An 18,986-nucleotide genomic window follows, 5' to 3' on the forward strand; every position below is an offset into this window, starting at 1 on the left:
ACTAGTGTCAACCGTCAAATAGCCCAACCAATGCCTGTAGGACTAGTGTCAACCATCAAAATCACTGGCCTTCCACATTTATAATCAACCTTCCGTAAGGTAGGAGCATCCAAAAGCATATTCTTCAATTTTTTGATGGCTTTTGTATGAGCATCTTCCCACACAAATCTTTTCCCTTTTCTTAATAATTGGTAAAGTACTTCTGCAACATGAACAAAGTGAGGTAACCAAATACGATAAAACACACAAGCACCCAAAAAACGACGGACTTCAGTAATTGATGTGCATGAGTTCTTCATTCTTTGTATTGATTCCACCTTAGCTGGGCTTGGGCGTCTTCCATGTGGCCCACACATATGTCCAACAATCAATATTTGAGCTTTGGCACCAAAAATTGGATTTTGACCTGAAAGTGTTAGATTTACCTCTTCAAGTTTAGATAGAATAGCTTCACAATCTGCAATATGTTGAGCAACAAAGCTTCGGCACCCCCTCTGATCTTTTATCTCGTCTTTCAAACCTTGTTCACAACCCTTGATTGGCAAATCATCAATAAAAGGCATATTAATGTGAGGAATGAATTCTCTTAATACCTTGTTCATGCCATTCATCATGTGAGCAACAGAATTTGTGGCACCTTGTGGTAAAGTACACATCCTTACCAACCCAAGTGGAGTACGCATAGTAGTGAGATCCCTACTCTCCAAAGCAAGCTGAAACTGATCATAGCCTGAGTAAAGATCACCCATGGAATATATAGCCCTACCTGCAAACGCTTCTGCAAACTCGTCCACAATTGGTCCAATGCCAACATTACGAATTGTTACCTTATTTACTAGCTGCATGTCTTGAATAAATCGCAGGGCTCCATTCTTCTTTGGGACGGTGAACCATCAATTAGAATAAGGTGCACAAGATGGCTCCAAAATACCCATACGTATCTTTTCATTTAACAAGTCAATAAGTTGTGGTAGATGGGCTTTAGGAACAGGAATAGGACGCAAATTAGCATATGTGGAATGGTAAAGATAATCATAGGTGCTACAACATTTGGATCTACACATCCAATCTCACTAGGCTCAAAAGCAAAGGCTTTACCATGTTTTGCAAGCATCTCTTGAAAGCACTTGGCCTACTCATCAGTAAGAAACCCTTCTTCGCCGATGACTACCTGCTTCAAGGTCTCTTCAGTAAATTTGTGGCCAATGTTCTTGGGATCCCTTAGCTTTGGTTGGTGTGAAGCTTTTTCGATAACCTCCTCACTCTCCCTTGGGAGTGGGGTAGCTACAGGCCTGACCTTCTTTGCAACAATCTTGTACTTTGTATCCACCTGCACTTCAAAAGCACCACCCAATTCTTTACTTACGTACCTCCATTAGAATGTCATACATGTCCATCGAATGCACTCGCACAAATTCAGTCTCACTTTGCAACCTACACTTCTTGATAACTTCAAGTTCTGACATCGTATCAACATACGAAACTTCTTCAAAGACTCGTGAGATAAACATCATCATTTTCAAGTACATCACATCCCTGAAAATCACTTTGAACACTTACCACATATTGCTTCTCCCACTTAGGTAGCTCCATGAACTTCTTATATGAAACTGAACCTTCAGATGTTAGTCCCAGAAACCCCGAAGAAAAAGTCTCTTCTTGCGAGAACTTCTTCTTCCCTGTACCACTATAGTCCCGCTCTATAGTGGCACCTGAAGAAAATCCCGAGCAAACCTGTACTCTTTAAACTCTTTTTGAACCCTTGGCAAGGGTTGTTCTCTTAAGCTATCTTTATTCCTGACATGATCAACACAAACAGTCAAAAATTGAACTGCTCTCTTACCATCTTTACTTCGAATCCTTGCATATGCTGAACCATCATCCAAAACCTTTGTTTCCATATGCACATCTGTGATGTAAGGTTGCCCTAGGATAAGTGGATAAGAGGAATGTTCCTGTATAAAAGAGTTATGCTCATCACAAACATCTCCATTTGTAACCTTGACATTTGCACATGCACCATATAAATCGCCAGGCTGGGTGTTGGCAGCTCGAATCCGCCAACCATGATCCATATCGATAGGCCATTTCCCTCTCTGGTACAAGCTTTTTGACATCAAATTAATTTCTGAACCATGATCCACAAGTGCTAGAATAGGCTCATCAATATCACCAATCTTAAGAATTGTCTCTGTAGTGGCTCTCGCCCAATGTGTTTTGGAAAAATGACTCCTAGGTACTGTTTCCTCACCATCATCATTATTGAAGTGAAAATGTCTTACCGCGGGTGTAACTTGATTGGAGATCACTGTAGACTATAAAATTTCTTCTTCAATCTCTGACTCGTAAGCATCCAAAATCGATTCTACATGTTGAATCACTTGGCTCTTGACCGCATGAGGTTCTTGCTCAACTAGTACTTGTCGCTTTCTCTTTATAATATCAATGATCTCCTCATGAAATTCACGTTTAGCAATGCCCAAGACATCGCCCAAAGTAAGTTCCACCTTGCTATTGAGAATGCATTCCTCAAATACCTTCTTCAGATCTGTAGCCAATTCAATATCAGATTTTAACTTGTAAGAAGTCCCTTTTGGCTTACCTTGCTTTTTATCTTTTGATGCCTCTTCCATAACCACTTCAGGTGTAGGAACTGCTTTAGAACTTGCACCTTCTTCCTTCTTGCCGCTAGTCCTCGTAGCTCGTTTTGATGAGCCCACAATGTCTTCATCTCTCTTGCGCTTCTCTTCCACCATAGCTTCATTAGCCTCAGATTTTGGCAAGAAAGGCATACACAGAAAGAGAATCTATAGGATCTGACCACCCTGTAGTTTGTTGAATGTAATTCCCAGCTTGACTTAATGTGTCACGAGTTATTTTACCTTTGTCAGCTGTCCTCAAAGCATATGGCCATAGATTCCCTTTAGCCTTGATACTTTCCTCATCCTCCGCACTGCATACCTGTAATCCATAAGTTGTTGCATCAACCCTAGAGGCATTGTGCTGCATCTCCTCCACCAGCTTCTTCATACCGCCCTTCCCATAGTTAAAACGTAGACGTTCACCAGTTTCTTTAAGATGCAGCTTGCCATCCTTCCAAAAAACTATGTTCTTCTTATAAGCTTCATTAAAATCATCACAATTTTTGCGTATATGATCTAAGCCATCACACCACATGCATCCTTTATCCCAGTCTTGTTGTGGAGAACGTTGTCTGGGTTCTGAAGATGATCCACTTGCACTCAAACCGTTTAACATCTTTCAAATTCAAATTCAACTCTTCTATACCTTTTGCCAGCTCATCAAGGACTGGCTCTTCCAGCTTGGGCTTCGGGTTCTCCGCTAGGTCCTCTTCGAGCGCTTCCATAGGATCAGCCACTATGAACTTGTCCACCCTCTTTTGTTGCTTTACAATTATATTAACAGCTTCTGTAACTAGTTTCCAATCAGAAGTTAAGCCCAACTCACCAGATGGATCCTCGAGCAAGTGTACCAAGCTCTTCTGAAGGCGCGAATCTGCTGCTTGAATAAATAGCTCGACCTTTTCCGATTGCATTGTTTTCTGCTTAGCAGTAGATAAATGTTCAAATTTCTTTTCAAAAGCTCGTAGCAATTCTCTCGCAGATAAACCTTTATCCTTCTATTGTATCCATTTCAAAAAGCTTTTCTTGGTAACCCGTTGAGAATCTTTGAGAAAATACTCTTCTTGTAAAGCCTTCTTAAACTCTTGCCAGTTTGCACCATGTGTTACCTGAATTTCTTCAATTCGAGCCCTAAGTTCAGGAGCCGCAATTAAGTGAAAACCTTCCACTGAGTCATGATCATTAACTCCATAATCCTCCATAGATTGTTCATAAACACTACAAAATTTTGAAATATCACAACCTTCAAATCTTTGCAGCTTTTCAATTACTGTATACCTCGCTTGACGAATACGTTCACTTTGTGGTACTGCTGTTGAGAAGCCTGTTGTGTTTTTGCATATAGGCTGCAAACTGTTGCATCATCTGTTGCATTGCTACTTCCTGTGGTGTCGACATCTTCTACTACCAAGTCCCACCCCGGCTCGCTTTCGCGTCGGGTTCACTAAAGATGTCGGGGGGTAATTTGTGCGGTTAGGGAGTCGGGTCAGCACAGGGCTGCTTGCTGTGAGAAACAGATGGAGAGAGATGCACAACACAAGAGAATATAGTAACAAAGTGGCTTATGAAAACCTTAAACTGAAATATTGAATAAACTCAAAAGAGAATACAAAAGACTTGACCGTCGCAATAGGCCCACTGTGCTCTTAAAGCCGTCGAGATCTTGAGCGGAAGCACAAACACCAAAGCCTTATTTGCTTCAGTTTCCTTCCCTTGCTCTTCACGACCACCTTCACGCGCATTCACTTTGCCGTCCCTTGCTTTGGTCTTCTTTTAACTCAAACAATTCTCTGAAACTGCTAAAAACTTCTTAAAGCCAACTTCTCTATGACATAGCCCTCGTTTGTAAAAACCTTCCCCAAGGTACGATTGTCTCCAGCTTCAAACATGTGGTGTCGTCGAGAGAGAGAGAGAGAAAAAGATCTCATGTCGTCGAGAGAGAGAGAGAGAGAGAGAGAAAAAGATCTCAAACCACCTCTTGAATCTTGTCAGCGACTCCAAATAGTACCCACTGCTCTGCTTTTAACAACTCGCGTTGCTCCTGCAGTTGACAGCTCGCACTGCTTGAAAGACCTGTGCCCCTAAAACCGCCAGCTTGTCTCCTCCTGCAAGCCTTCTACCATAAGGAGCGCAACAGCAGCCTGCTCTTTGCACGACTGTAGCGGCCTCCACCTCGCAGGCATTTCTGCAGTTTCTTAACAGCGTCAAAAACCCCCCTGCTGCTCCTCGCCAACTCCCCTTGCCAACCTCGTTAGACGACAATTGAGCCTCCTCGTGCTCTTCACCTGCTTCCGCTTTCGCTGCTCTCGGTCCTTGGGTCTTGTCAACCTGCACGCCCTCGTCCGCCAAAAGCTCCTCTACTGCTTTTCGGCTCTGTCAACCTGCTACTTTTCTTCTGGCGGCTCCTTGCTGCTCGACGACGACCCTCTCCTCCTCGCGTGCTTTCTGTGAGCCCCTTTTCTGACTCGTCAACCTGACGACGATTTCCCATGCTTTTAAGTCACCCGACCCTTTATTTTTAGGGAGCTCATCGTTTTCTTATTCCCAAAATAACTTCTGCGTTCTATTAAACAGTAAGCAAGCCTTCACATGCTCATCCCCTTTCAAGTTGGCCATCGTTGTATTCAATGTATTCGGATTGATTGAAAAAAAAATAAAACCCATCAAGAACCTTCACGAGCATACCACCTTTGGCTTGTATAACAAACACTATGGTAGGTACAATGCGCACTGCCATCATTTTTGTAGCCTCCTTGACTTCGTCGATGTCTAGTTTGTAAAACACCACCATAGCCTTGATCTAGCTTAGCTCTTTAAGCACACATTATCCGGCACAAATATCGACCAAAGCTTCGCCAAGCACATCCTTATCGTTCATGAGTGCTTCAACCGCTCTTGCATCGGCATGAGTAATACCGTCAGTCGAAATCAAATCCCATAGCATAATCTTCACTTCAAAAACTTCTGACATTGACGACTTCAGACTCCAAGTTATGATATAAAAAACTGCTCCCACGATAAATGACGGCCATTACAAGCTTGCCATCTATGCTCCCAACCATATTCCGATCACTCATTAAAAACTCTGAATATACGACTCCTGCATGAAATTCTCCATTTAGACGTACAACAACACGACAACGAAGTTGAAAATGGTCAACTGCGGGCTCCGGAAATGTCGCGTGAAAGAGGTCGAAATCTCTCTCTGGAAAGGTTCCAAGTGGAAATGAGGTGGTTTTAGCCTACCATGGATATCTATACCTGGACTTCCCGAACCAAATTTCCCCAGATTCCCCTGTTAGTCCTACTACGCCGTGAAATCCATGTTAGACCTAAAAATTTCCCTGATCAGATTCTTGTAGCTCATTCTACAAGTATTTTGCAAAAGTAGGCCTGGCCGCCTAATTTAGGCTTCCCGCTTCCATCTTCTGATTTCATTGAAAATTTTTGTGCTTGTCCGCCTTGTCTTTCTGATGACTATCGTGTCTTTCATTTTTCCATCTGAGCTTCCTTGCTATTTATTGTTAATTTTGACCTGTTTATTTAAAAAAATCAAAGAAAATAGCAAAATGCTCTAAAAAAGTAAAGTAAAATCCCAATAATTAAGAAAATCTCTTCAAAAAACGCAGCTTTATTTTTTTTTGTTGGATTTTTCCATTTTTAAGCCTCCTTATCAACAAAAATGATGAAAAATATCCAAAAAAGGATTATTTTTTATGATTTTCTGATAGTGTATACACTATTTACACTCATCGGGAAGATATTATCAGAGTTTTTCCTTGATGATGAATTATAAGGGCATTATTAGGTAATTTTGCAAAAAATCACATGTTAACATAGAACTTGTTCTTCCTCTTCAAGCATTGCCCTTAATTACTTAGTACTTAGTGCCCTTCCACCCCTCCTGGATGGCGTACTCCGGGACGACTGTGTGCATGGGTTGAACAATTGTGTCTATGCATACCCGTGATTGGCTCTACCATGATATAAAGATCAATGCAATTCAAACCAATATGATGTGCAAGAGCTGGGTCTTGAGTAATTAACTCAAGGGTTTCCGATGTCGAGGTTTGCTGCTGATGTCTTCCAAAGAGAAAACTTGTAGCTTTTGTGCTCTCTGTTTGATTGTACCATCAGGGTGCTTTAGCACTCTGATTGCTTGAGCTGTTGCTAGCACTTTCGACTGTTGTCGAGATTTTTCTCTCCATTGGTAGCTCGATCGGCTTGGTGCTGCATAGTATGGTGGGGTCTGTTGAGACTTATCTTGCCATTGCTTGATTGGTTTTGCAGGTTGTGGAGAAGACAAGTGCTCTTTTTTCTTCCAAACCATTCTCATATTAGGTTCCTTGCTCGGAGATGCTTGATCCTGTGTTCAAATCCTTGGAACCTTCTTTTGTTTCGTCGATGAAGTTTTAGGTACCCAGATCTGATTCGGTTTATCCGTAAGCTGTGCTTTTGGTACCCAAATTTTCCTAACTCCTTGCATGCTACATATAGCATTTGATTGTCGAGGGGATATAGAAGATTGGCTTCGTGATTGGTCTGCAGATTGCTTCTTTTCCATCTTGGTGCAATTGGAACAATGAGTTGCCCTCCTTTAGGTGATAGCTTTAGTTGATTCATATCCCAATCTGGTACTGCTTTGTATGGCATTCAGAAAATTCCAAGAATCATCGTCTCATTCACGCGTTCATCTGGCAAGCATACAAACTGATATGAGGACATGAACATCTATGTACTACGACGTTCAAGTTGACTACTCCTAATGTTGGAGTTGGATTCTTGTTGCATCCTTTGATTGTCGCTATTCCTGTTGTCAATGCTTGACTTGTTGTCTTCTTGTATATGGAATGACTGAATGCATTCACTCCAGCTCATGTGTCTACCAAAGCATTGGTGCTATGATTGTTGAGTTGTACTTTGATGCGCAAATCCATTCCATCTAACCAATCATCATCTGTTGAAACTGCATCTTTAGGTAATTCCCATTGTCGATCATCTATTTCCAAAGTGTTGATGGAAATCGGTATCCGTTGATTCTTGAGAGTAGCTTTACGCTTGAGTACCTGAAGTCTAGCTGCCTCTTTGGCTTCATCAATAACTTGCTCTTGCTTGATCTTCCTTTGTTGGGCTGCATGCATTCTCTCTAGCAATTCATTGGTTAGTGGCAACGCTCTGCTCTTAGCACTTTCTTAAAGCTTGCTAAGTGGTCATATGGATCCCCTAATCCACTGTATTTTCTGACCCATTTTTGAAAATCAGCTGGTCTGACAGGTCTGTTTGGTTCAACTCCAGGTCTTCTGGGAGTTGGTCCTCTTCCGAGTCCTTCAAACCAGTCTATTGGAAATAGTGACTCATGTAGCCCTGGACTGGCCTTAGTGTCACCCGGTTTTCTACGTGATGAGGTGGTTTCTGGTTTCTTCACATTACTCTTAGATGATCTCTCACGGTGTTCATCTCTTGAAATTGTTTCTAGTCCTTATCTCAATATCCAATCCCGTATGGAATACCCTTAGTATTTGGTTTGTTCTACCTCCTCAGGAGTCATCATAACAAATTTGTTGCTATAAAAATCCCTATGATAGGTAGGTTGGTAGGTTTGTTGATCCCTTATCTTTGATCTTGAAGATATAGATGATCTTCATGGTCGTTAATTGTCCTGGGTTTGGCATGAGAAATCCACAAAAGATCTTTTATGTTTCTATCTTCCCAACAATAGACTCTGATCCTAGGATTATATGTACTAAGCTGTTTCAAAGGCTTCAAGTCTACTTGATCGTATCCCTCGAATTCTAAAGTTGGTGGTTCTTTTTTTCTGACATATCAGGGATTATAGAGTTTACTTCTAATCCCATTTGTCTATCACGTCAGGGTTTTCGACCTGTAAATACTGAGTTCCGTTTCGATCCATGTACATTTTTCCTTGTTTGTTTGCCCTAACATCTTCTTCGAACTCAATACCATGGTCATCAATGCGAATAGCATACTCCTCGTTAGGGTCCAAGTAAACCTGGGCTCCATGACAATTAGTTTTGTAAAAAGATAGTATATGCTTATAGCGCATTGTTGTTCCGGTTTCCGAGTGAGTCAAGTAAGAAGACATTTCGGATGTTGAATATGAAAAAGTGTCTAAAACTTCTTCAGGAATTGCCTTGATTCACGCTTTCTTCGGTAGAAACTCTACTAGAGGTTTCTCCGAGTATGCCCTGATTTCCTAGTACACGACTACATCTAAGGTTCACATAGACTTATGAAGCCTGGATAGAGTACTCACCTTTGGATTGACTTGTCGTCAATTTCCACTCAATTCAATTGCGACTTTCTGTCAAGCCACTGATTCCTCGTCTGTAACCTGATTCTTGTACAAATTTAATCAAGTTAGGTATTCTTCTATAAAGACAGTAGAGCTCTTGAGAACTCTCGTAATTGGTCTCTATGTATCACTTCAAATCAAGCTATGGGAGTCAAAATTTGACTTTCAAATTCGAATTTAGCAGAATTCAAAGGTTTGATTTGCAATCTGAAAACTGAGTGTATCTGTACCAATTTTGATCCGATTGAACCCAAAATTTCCATGTGGCTTTATATTAAGTAAAAAATGATGTCTCAGGATATCAACTATACAACTTGTTAGAGTCTCTGGGCAAATTTCAACCAGTTTGGACCAATTCGGAAAACGTTTATTAGTTGTTTGGTGTCTGTAGACTCTCATTTTGAGAATCTAGCCTAAGTCTCACTTTTGCAATCCAAATTTCACCAAAATTGATTTGTGAGGTCTACTTGATGTGCTTGACCTTGTGATATACTCAAATTTGCAAAATCATCAAGTTTTGAAGCAGATGTAAATAATCGCGATTAGTTACTACAACAATATTTTTGCAAGGTTTTGTCCAAACTTTGACACAAATCCGTTAAACACCTTAAGTTAAGGTCCCTGGGCAAGTTTGATCAAGTTTCGACAATTTTTGGTCAAATGGTCATCAATTATCTTTTTGCAGATTAACTTTGCAATTTTAGTCACAAATTTCACTTCAGTGGTCCAAATCTTACCAAATCTGGTTTGTGGGCTTATTACAACATGGTGAAGCTAGTGGTATGCAGACTTAGTCAAAAAAGTTGAAAAATAGGATAGATGTAAATAATCACGATTATTTACTTCTGACAAATTTTTACAAATTTTTGGTCAACTGAGCATATACACATAAGCCTATGAAACAAATTTCAACAAGTTTGGATAAATTTTTTCCAAATTTATACTCAAGATTCAAAAAGTTAGTACAAACTTTAATTATACCCAATTTTTTGTCAGTTTAGTGATCCAAATCTTTTGGGCCTTTACAAAAGTTATTTGTACACATGCAATGAGTCAATGGTATGAACCTTGGACAATTTAGAGAAGAAAGTTAGTAATCGTGATTATTAACTTTAGGCTTGAAATGAGCTCTTTTGTGCAATTTTCTCAAAAACAGTCTTTACATGATGTATTTTAAGACTATGAATCAAGCCAAAACTTAATTTGGCCTAAAATGTCAAGAAAAAGTAAATATTTTGAGTTTTGGCCAACTCTTGAAACTTTTACCTCGAAGTGTCTTTGAGCTTACCCACTGGTTTGAACAACTCTTAGGCTTACTCTCCAGTCGGATTGAGTGGATTCAAGTCTTTTCAAGCTATTTCTAACCGTAGATCTGAAATTCTGCAACTTCCAATAACAACTCACATTTGATCCTTTCAGAGAGAGCAATGTTACGAGATCCACCTTGGATCCTACTTACCCTACTCCTAGATTCTCATGCAATGGGGTTGTGGAAAGTGTCCACAACACTCGTTTTTTTGTGTTTCTAATGTTTTTTAGAGTCTTGACCTTAAGACTTGTCTCGTCTACCAATCATTCTCCAAATCCTAATCTAAATCTACAATCCTACAGTCCTAAAGGTACTCAGCAAGTATGATTACTTCCAAGCTACCTCTACACAACAAAAGACGACAATCTTAACACTAGAATGGTAACAGGACACTTTTATGTCCTTGGACACTTTTGTGTCCTGTTAAGTGACCATTTTGCTTGAATTATTTGAAGAGTATGAAAATGAATTTCTAGGTTCTATATATCCATAAAGTTGCCTTAAGAGCTGAAAAAAACTTAGCATTTTTTTGGAGTATCGATCTCACCATTAACCTTACTCTTGCACAACATTTTTGAACCTAAATTGTGTGAAAAAACAGGTCCTGTTTTTGGCTTTTCTTCAATTTTTGGCAACTATACCACTCTAAACTTCATGTTTGTGAGGTTTAGATGGCTAGAGGTTAGGACTTCATAGTTCTCAACATGTTTTGATGCTTGTAGGGAGAGCTAAGTGTTAAAATTGAAAGTTATGACCAATTTACAAGAATTGCATAATCCTATTTTTTGGCCAAAATTAGCACTTTTATGATTTTTTTGGTGGCTTTCTTGATATCCATATTCAATTTTGATTGTGTAAGTGTAATGTATAACATAAAGCTAATCTTCCTTGAGTTTTGGGGGACCTAATATGCTATATGGCATAGTATATGATGATGGTTGAGTTTTTTGAATGCTGAAGAATACGATACATTTTAGAGTAGCAAGTATAACTTTCTCAATATTGCTAGTGTCTTAGGCCAATTGTGTGTATTTTGTAGGTAGTAACCATATCTAATCATAGACTACAAACTTGGCTAGATATTGAGTAGTTTCTATGGGTTTCTAGAGGTCATAATGCTAAACCCAGTTTTTTCATGTTTGCTGTATTTAGCACTTTATCATTGCCCCCAAGGTTCCAATTGTAAGAGATCCATTATCCTTTTGATATGATCCATGGCTCCTTTTGAATACAAAGGCCCAAAGGGAACTAAGAAAACATGTATATAGTATCTGTATTGAGCGTGACTATAGAAACTTTGATGATAGGTCCGCAGAATGGCAAAAATGCAACTTTTTTGTACCTTTTTTTGGCCCAAAAAAAAATTAGTGAGGTAAAAGCAACCATATGTTTTGGTCACCAACCCATTGAAGTTAATGGGGCATTTTATCTCATGTCCTACAAAAATCCCCACTCTTATTTATATGCAATCAACCATAAGAAATTGTTGTTTTGGGCAAAATGCACTGGTCCATCAACTTTGGAGGCTTGTAGTGAACAAGGGATGAGAAAAATTACAAGTTTCTCATTTTTTCCATATGTAGTAGTTATTGAACCATAAGCTCATGAAAGGATTTTTCAAAATGAGTGGATCTACTATGGTTTTGGAATTTTTTCCCAAAACCCTGAAAGGACACTTTTATGTCCTGTTAGGTTACCATTCTAGTGTTAAGCAATGTGGTTTCTAAAAGAAAGTTTCAAACTCTAGACGCACCTAGAGGAAGTTAAAGGACAACTACACAAAACACTCGTGTTTTTCCCTAGTTTAGGTCTTTTCGATCCCCGGCAACGGCGCCAAATGTGGGATGCATGTCTAACCTCACCATCCTATATATCTTATTGCAGTATTAGCGAGAACCACAATTAATTTGTCAAACCATGGGACGAAGCTGACTCGACTAGTGCATAGAGGCTACAAGAGGTTGTCAATCTCTCATAAAACAACTAACAACTCGCATCTAACTCAAGCTACACTCAAGTGACTGAAATCACCAAAAGCCAATCGCTCATTGGCAAGCAAATCAAATCCCTTACAGCATCAATTGACATCCAAACATAATGAAACTTCTAGGACAAGTTTACAAGACTTAAGCACACATGTCTATGGTCTCAAACCCCACTTTAGGTCAAGTTCCAGAATCGCGATTATTAACAGCAGTGGATTTTTGATCTAGTCGTTTTCGACCCAGAATGCATCTAAATGCTTAGCAATGATGCCCCAATACCCCGCCAATGCTTAGTTTTTTATTTAAAAGTGTAAATTCCTAGCTATGATGAAATTAGGCCGCGGCTCGGCGGTGCCAAAAGCTACGAAATATTGTGAATGGCTTACGTCAATGCGTAGAGCTCTTACCTGCGGTTGCAATGCAAAAAACCCATTCGCAATGTGACAACCGGAGAGGGAGTAGGAAGGACGAGAAGGAGATAAGTGAGCGCCGTTAACTCACCCTGTGTATTTCTTATCCAAAAACTTATAAAAAACTTACAAAAATTGGCTTTTATACCTTAGCCAAGGTTTTTGGGTGGTCAAAACTAATAATTTGGAGTTCTACCAAAGCCGCGAAATGACTGGCTGATACAATCTGAAAGCTTGTAGTCCCAGCTCATTAATTACAAGGTTTATCCGAGAAAAAAGGAGTTACAATATTCCAGATTAACCAAAAAAATAAATGTTTACAAGGAGAACTTCGAAAAATGATGCAAAAATGGTGTTCGTGTTATCTTCGTGCTAACACAACCCAAGACACTCTCCTAGGCCCAATAAAGTGGAGTAAAGGCTGCCTCAAGTTTTCACACCCCCACCACCAAAGACTTCTATCATTGCACCACCCCCTTGGTTTTTCTAAGTGTTACGCTATTTCTCAACTGAGAATCAATGTAGCTCAAATCGTGGGAGTGAAGAGCAAATCGCATTTGAGACTTTTAAGTGATTGTCACTCAACCTTTCCTTTTCTCCCAAGGAGTGCGACCACCTTCGTCTCTCTCTTCGCTACCCCTTGGTGTAACTTCGCTGTTAGGTTTGGCCCCTCACCCCCCTTCCATGCTCAGACAATCCCCTTGAAATTTTAACAATTCAACATCTTTTTTTAATATTCACCAATTAGCCAAAATCTTTCAAGATTCCTTTACAACCTGGTGCTACTCCAAAATGGGCATGTACTTCTCAGTGTTTAAGCTTGTGGCGTGACGACATCCCGCTTTAGAATCTATTCTCCACCCTTAGCTAGGGCTCCCTCTTCCGTAGATTAGCTTGGGAGCATCAGGAGAAGGAAACCCTCAATAGTTGTACTATTTGTGATCAGCCAAGAAAGAAATACCAAAAGGAGCACTAGTCTTTATGGTGAGTGCATCTAGAAGCAAAAATCTTCCTCTTCTCTCTCTCTCTCTCTCTCTCTCTCTCTCTCTCTCTCTCTCTCTCTCTCTCTCTCTCTCTCTCTCTCTCTCTCTCTCTCTCTCTCTCTCTCTCTCTCTCTCTCTCTTCTCAAGTTCAATTGTTGCAGTTTTTGTTTGTGTGTTATTATTGATTTCTTGCATGGGAGAGAAAACTAAGGGGGAGAAAGAGGGGGGAATCAGAGAGAAAACTTTAGAGAGGAATTAAAAAAAAGAGAAAAATTAGGCATACCACTGTAATCATCTGATGGACACACAAAAAACTATGATAATCTGCAAAATTTCAGAGCATTTTATCACTTCATACAACTAAAAATAACTAAACTTGAAGTAGAATGAAGATGGCAGAGTGGGATGCCCCTGTACAAAGTCAGTGGCCTTGAATTGCCACTATCGGTTGCTTCTTTGGCCTCTAAAACTCCAAACACGATCTTATTGGCCATGGTATGTAGGCGGGAAACAGAGATCATGAAAATGGTCAAGGTGAAAATCCACAGAGTCCTTCTAGTAAGAAATTTTGAGGAGACAGATGCTTTGTACTTGCTCTGGTAATTGCTCTATTCGGCGGAGCACCAAGGGCATAATCTCATGTGGATGATCGGATTGACATGGAGGCTATGCGCAAATTCTTGGGTTCTTGTACCAAGAGGGCATGATGTGCCAATTGAAAAGAACAGACATGAACAGACGTTTAGCACTTCAAGACAACTGAATTGAGAGAATCCACACGAGAGACACGGAGTGGCGGAGTTCCACTCCTAGAGTGCATTGGCCCCAAAACCTTGGCGCCTGTCACAAACTGCTGTCGTGTCAAGCCAATTGTTGACGTGGCAATGTTGTACGGATATTCAACAATTTACGCTGATATGGTGATGTGGTAGACAGTACGGATTTCCACATTTGGTGCTAAGTATATTGATGTGGTAGCTTACGGATTTCCATGTTTTGTGGGCTGGAAACTTTTAGACAACAAATGGTTTTTGAACTTGAATCTTTTTATGTAATTGCTTTGAAATGGCCAAGGGCCTTTAAATATGAACTATGGCTCTCACTCTGGCATTCTACTGCGGGCAGATGCAGAGCAAGAGCCACAAAGTGTACCTTGTTCAATCAATATAAAGAAATAACAAAAGGGGCGCCACGGTTTGAGGCCAGTGCTCTTTGGGGGTAGAATTTAGCCACTCCGTGTTGTGTGTGCTCTTTCTCTTTTAGTTAGTTGTTTTGAAGTGCTAAAAGGCTATTCAGTCTGTTCTTTTTTGTTGGCACGTGGTGTCATCTGGTGACAGTGGTATCAGAGCTTTACTCGTGTGCTTTTTTGAAAGGTACCGATCCTTCAAAGAGCAGACGGAGCAAGAAAGTGCTTCCAGATTTCACAAGAAAGTGGTTTATCAAAGAAGCTTTGTGTCCCTGTCTCGGACTTATTAGCCACTCCCACCCTTCATACAATAGGCATCGGGCGTGGTCCCAACTTCATTGCTCTATCTTAAAATGCATAAGCCATAAAGAAGACCACTTGCAAGAGAAGGAGGAGACAGAGTAGATTTCACAGAATTATTATTTTTCCCCTTTATCTGGAGAGAAAGATACAAGGAAAGATTTACAGTTTTTGGAGCAATTTGACAACATCTATGCCATGGGGACTACAGAGAAGAATCAAAGATTTATTGAGCTTCGAGACTTCTCAGAGATAATGCTATGTAGTGGCAGATGTCTATAGCTTCCAAGCCGCACACTCCAAGGACTTGGCAAGCTTTGAAGAAACTTTCCCAAAGTTACATAACACCTTCCTTCGAAGTGCAGCTTTTGGCAAAGTGAAGGCATCTTGAAATGCTTGCCACAAAAATCCTGTCAGATTACAATCGAAAATTTCTAGACATCTACTCTTAGGTGTCTCTCTTGAAGCTGATAACCTTGGAGCCCCAGTACGACCACTATATCATTAGACTACCATCACCGTTGCGGGAATACTGTTTGTCCAAGCCTGTTTTGACTATTTAAGAGTTTATGGACCATGCTGCAGTCAGCTACAGTCTGATGAAAGGAAACTAACCCAAATTTTGGTGTAGGTTTTAGGATGGAATGCCACTCTTGTTTTCGAGCTCAACTGATGTCGAGAATGCTTTTTAAGTTTGAACTTTGTTTGGAAACACTGTTTGGAAATTGTTTGAAATGGATTTTAATTTGTTTTGAACCTATCTTGGTGCCGATTTGAGAATTCTTTGATTATGGTTTTAATACTGGTTTCAATCTCTGTGGAAAAATTTTGGATACTCATGGCTCGGGATTTCCCGAGAGGGGTATTGAAGAAATTTAATGCTTGATAATGCCTGCACATACTCATTGCCCAGACCCTTGAGGTTTTATGCATGGGGAGTATTGCATGTTTGAAAATTGTTGTTTTACCTCATGGCTCGGACCTCGATGGTTATTTACGAGGGGAGTACGGATAAAGTCAGAGTAGTGGTTGGTCTCAGCACATATAAATGGCACAGTCTGTAGTCTGGGGAGCGTTTGGTTGTAAAAGGTCTCTATATCTCATGGCCCGAACCTTTTTAGGTTATTTGCAGGAGGAGTGATGAGGGAGTCGATGAATATCTCATGGCCTCGACTTGGATGGACGTTATTTGCAGAGGGAGTGTTCATCGGCAACTCTATGTTTCTATGTTTGTAACATGCATATGTAAGCGTGTGTGTTGCATCATGATGTGTCATACTTTGCATATTCCTATTTGGATGAAATTGGCGTGGTAGGTGAAGGAAATTCCACTGCCCAGACTTTCAAGACTTCCAACATGGAATGAGAAAATACTACTAATCAGATGAAATGTTCTAAGTAAGTGATGGAAAGTCTATGACCCAAGATATCCAGACTTCTGCTCTGGAATGAAATGTCCCTCGAAATGTCCCTCAAAATTTTTTTTGAGCTAACTTGAGTTGTTTTGCAAATATAAAGTAATCGCAGACGACTACCCTTCTTTTAAGCGCGAGGGATGGCACAATTTGCTGACATGTCATGTGAGTGTGTGTGGAATAATGACTTGCAAAATCAGCCCTCTCTCTCATCTTGGTCGACACCTCTTGCTATTTCCTCTTGTTGGGCTCTCATTGGACCTTGCCAGGCTTAGCAAAAAGGAAGCTAGGGGCTGAATGAAGAGGCTTTTGACAAGTGTCCCTCTTTCCCCTTTAGTGAGAGTTTGGCTAATTAAATCAATCCATTTAAATCCCCATTGGGCCTTTTCCCCTTCTGGCCAATAGGAATTAAGCAAGCCATTGAGCTGCTTAATTCCTATTGGACCCCTTGGCAAGCTATACAATAATCATCCAAGAGACTTAATTTTCATTGGTTCTTTTTATAAAGTGTTTTTAAATTAATCTGACATGTGTCCATTATGCCCTTTGTGTAAAAGGGAAGCCTTTGAGTGTGTGTGTGATCTCCCACCTCTTTCTCTCTCTTTCCCTACCTTTAGGGATTGCCCCCTCCTATGTAGGAGTCTTTGAAGACTTTTTGACCACCCACCAAGCATCCAATTTTCCTAAGCTTAACCATCTGGACTTTACCTTTGAAATTTTCCTAAGCTTAACCATCTGGACTTTACCTAACCTTTTGGAAGCCTTAATGGGCTGAACCCTAAGGTATTTGAAGCCCATTCTTTGCACATTGCTCTTCTACAGATGGTCCCCCTTTGGATCCCTCCTGTGACTAGTCTGCTAGCCTTACTTGTAAGACAAGGGTGACTAGATCTTGAGAGTCCACCACCCAACCACCCTTTTTATAGGCATGCCCCTGGCCCTTTGCCCTAGTTGGACTCCCCGTCCCACACTGCCTAGCCCGGCCCTGCCTTGTCTAGTCCGGCCTTGCCGGTGTCCTGACATTACTCCCCCCTTAAGAAGAGTTTTCGTCCTCGAAAACAAAAGTGGAAAACTTCTTCTTAAGAACACTAATGTTTTCCCAAGTGGCACCTTCTTCAGGTCGGTCTTTCCACTTGATCAAGGCTTGTTGTCGTACGTGATGACCTGTACGCAACTCATGATAATCAAGAACACGTTCAGATTCATGCGGTAAGGTAGGAGGTTCAATGTAATCAACCAAAACTTGCTGGTCAATGACATTGTTGTCCCCACATAATCGATTTCGTAGACGGCTTACATGAAACACCGGATGAATGCGAGAATGTGAAGGTAGTAATAGTTTCTAGGCACGATCACCTACTTGCTTGAGTATTTTGAAAGGCCCACAATATCGGGGAGATAATTTAGGTGTCGGTCTAGTTTTCAGGCTTTCTGAATGTTTTGACACACTTAAAAATACTTCCTCCCTTTCTTCGAAGGTAACTTGCCGACGTTTCTCATCAACGTATTTCTTATATCGATCCTGTGCTTGCCGGACATTTTGACGAGCAAGTTTCAGCATATCCATGTGGTCTTGGAGAATATCGTTAACCTGTTGGAGTTTTTCGGTTGCCAACCCCACCGTAATTGGTGACCTAGGTTGAAACCCGTACATGAGCATGAAAGGACTAAAACCTGTTGTGACATGCTTATCATTGTTGTAGGAAAACTCGTGAATAGGTAATTATTCTTCACAGTCTGACTGTTTTTTGCTGACGTATGCTCTTAGCATATCCTTTAGCACCTGGCTAACCCGTTTCGTTTGACCATCCGTTTCTGGATGATCAGCTGTACTGAGGTATAGTTGTGTACCCAATCGTTTAAATAAAACTCTCCAAAAGTGGTTGTTAAACTTGGGATCACAGACACTAACAATGTTACTTGGAAAACCATACAATTTGTATAGATTGTCCACAAATAACTTGGCTAGTTCTGGTGTCTTAACCGTTGATTTGGTCGGAATAAACTTACATAGTTTATTCAACCTATCTACGACCACCCATACTGAGTCATGACCTTGTATAGTGGTTGGTAAACCCACAATAAAATCCATAAAGATACTTTTCCATTTTCCATTGGGAATCTCCAAAGGATGTAAGAGTCCTCCTACTTTCAGGCGCTCTGCCTTGTTAGCTGACATTTTTGGTAGTACAAGACATAAGCTTGCACAAAGCCATGTAGACCTGGCTAGTAAAACTATCGTCGTACGAGAGCATACGTTTTTCTAATCCCGGGGTGCCCTTCACTTGGACTATCATGACATTCATAAAGAATTTGGCGCCGAATGTCCGTGTCCATCGGTACACAAACTCTCCCCTTGTGGAGTAGGTACCCATTGTTGATGGTAAAATGATTCTATCGTTGTAGTTCATCACTTGATAAACAAGAACTAGGTGTGGAGGTT

General features: G+C 40.6%; 1 pseudogene; it reads right to left on the reverse strand.

Moving 5' to 3' along the window:
- Positions 1-2,218: 2,218 nt before the first annotated feature.
- Positions 2,219-5,258, reverse strand: LOC147442805 (uncharacterized; annotated as a pseudogene).
- Between the last annotated feature and the right edge of the window lie 13,728 nt (positions 5,259-18,986).

Source organism: Adiantum capillus-veneris, chromosome 14 (assembly GCF_014529385.1).
Source record: "Adiantum capillus-veneris isolate H3 chromosome 14, ASM1452938v2, whole genome shotgun sequence".
NCBI lineage: Eukaryota > Viridiplantae > Streptophyta > Polypodiopsida > Polypodiales > Pteridaceae > Adiantum > Adiantum capillus-veneris.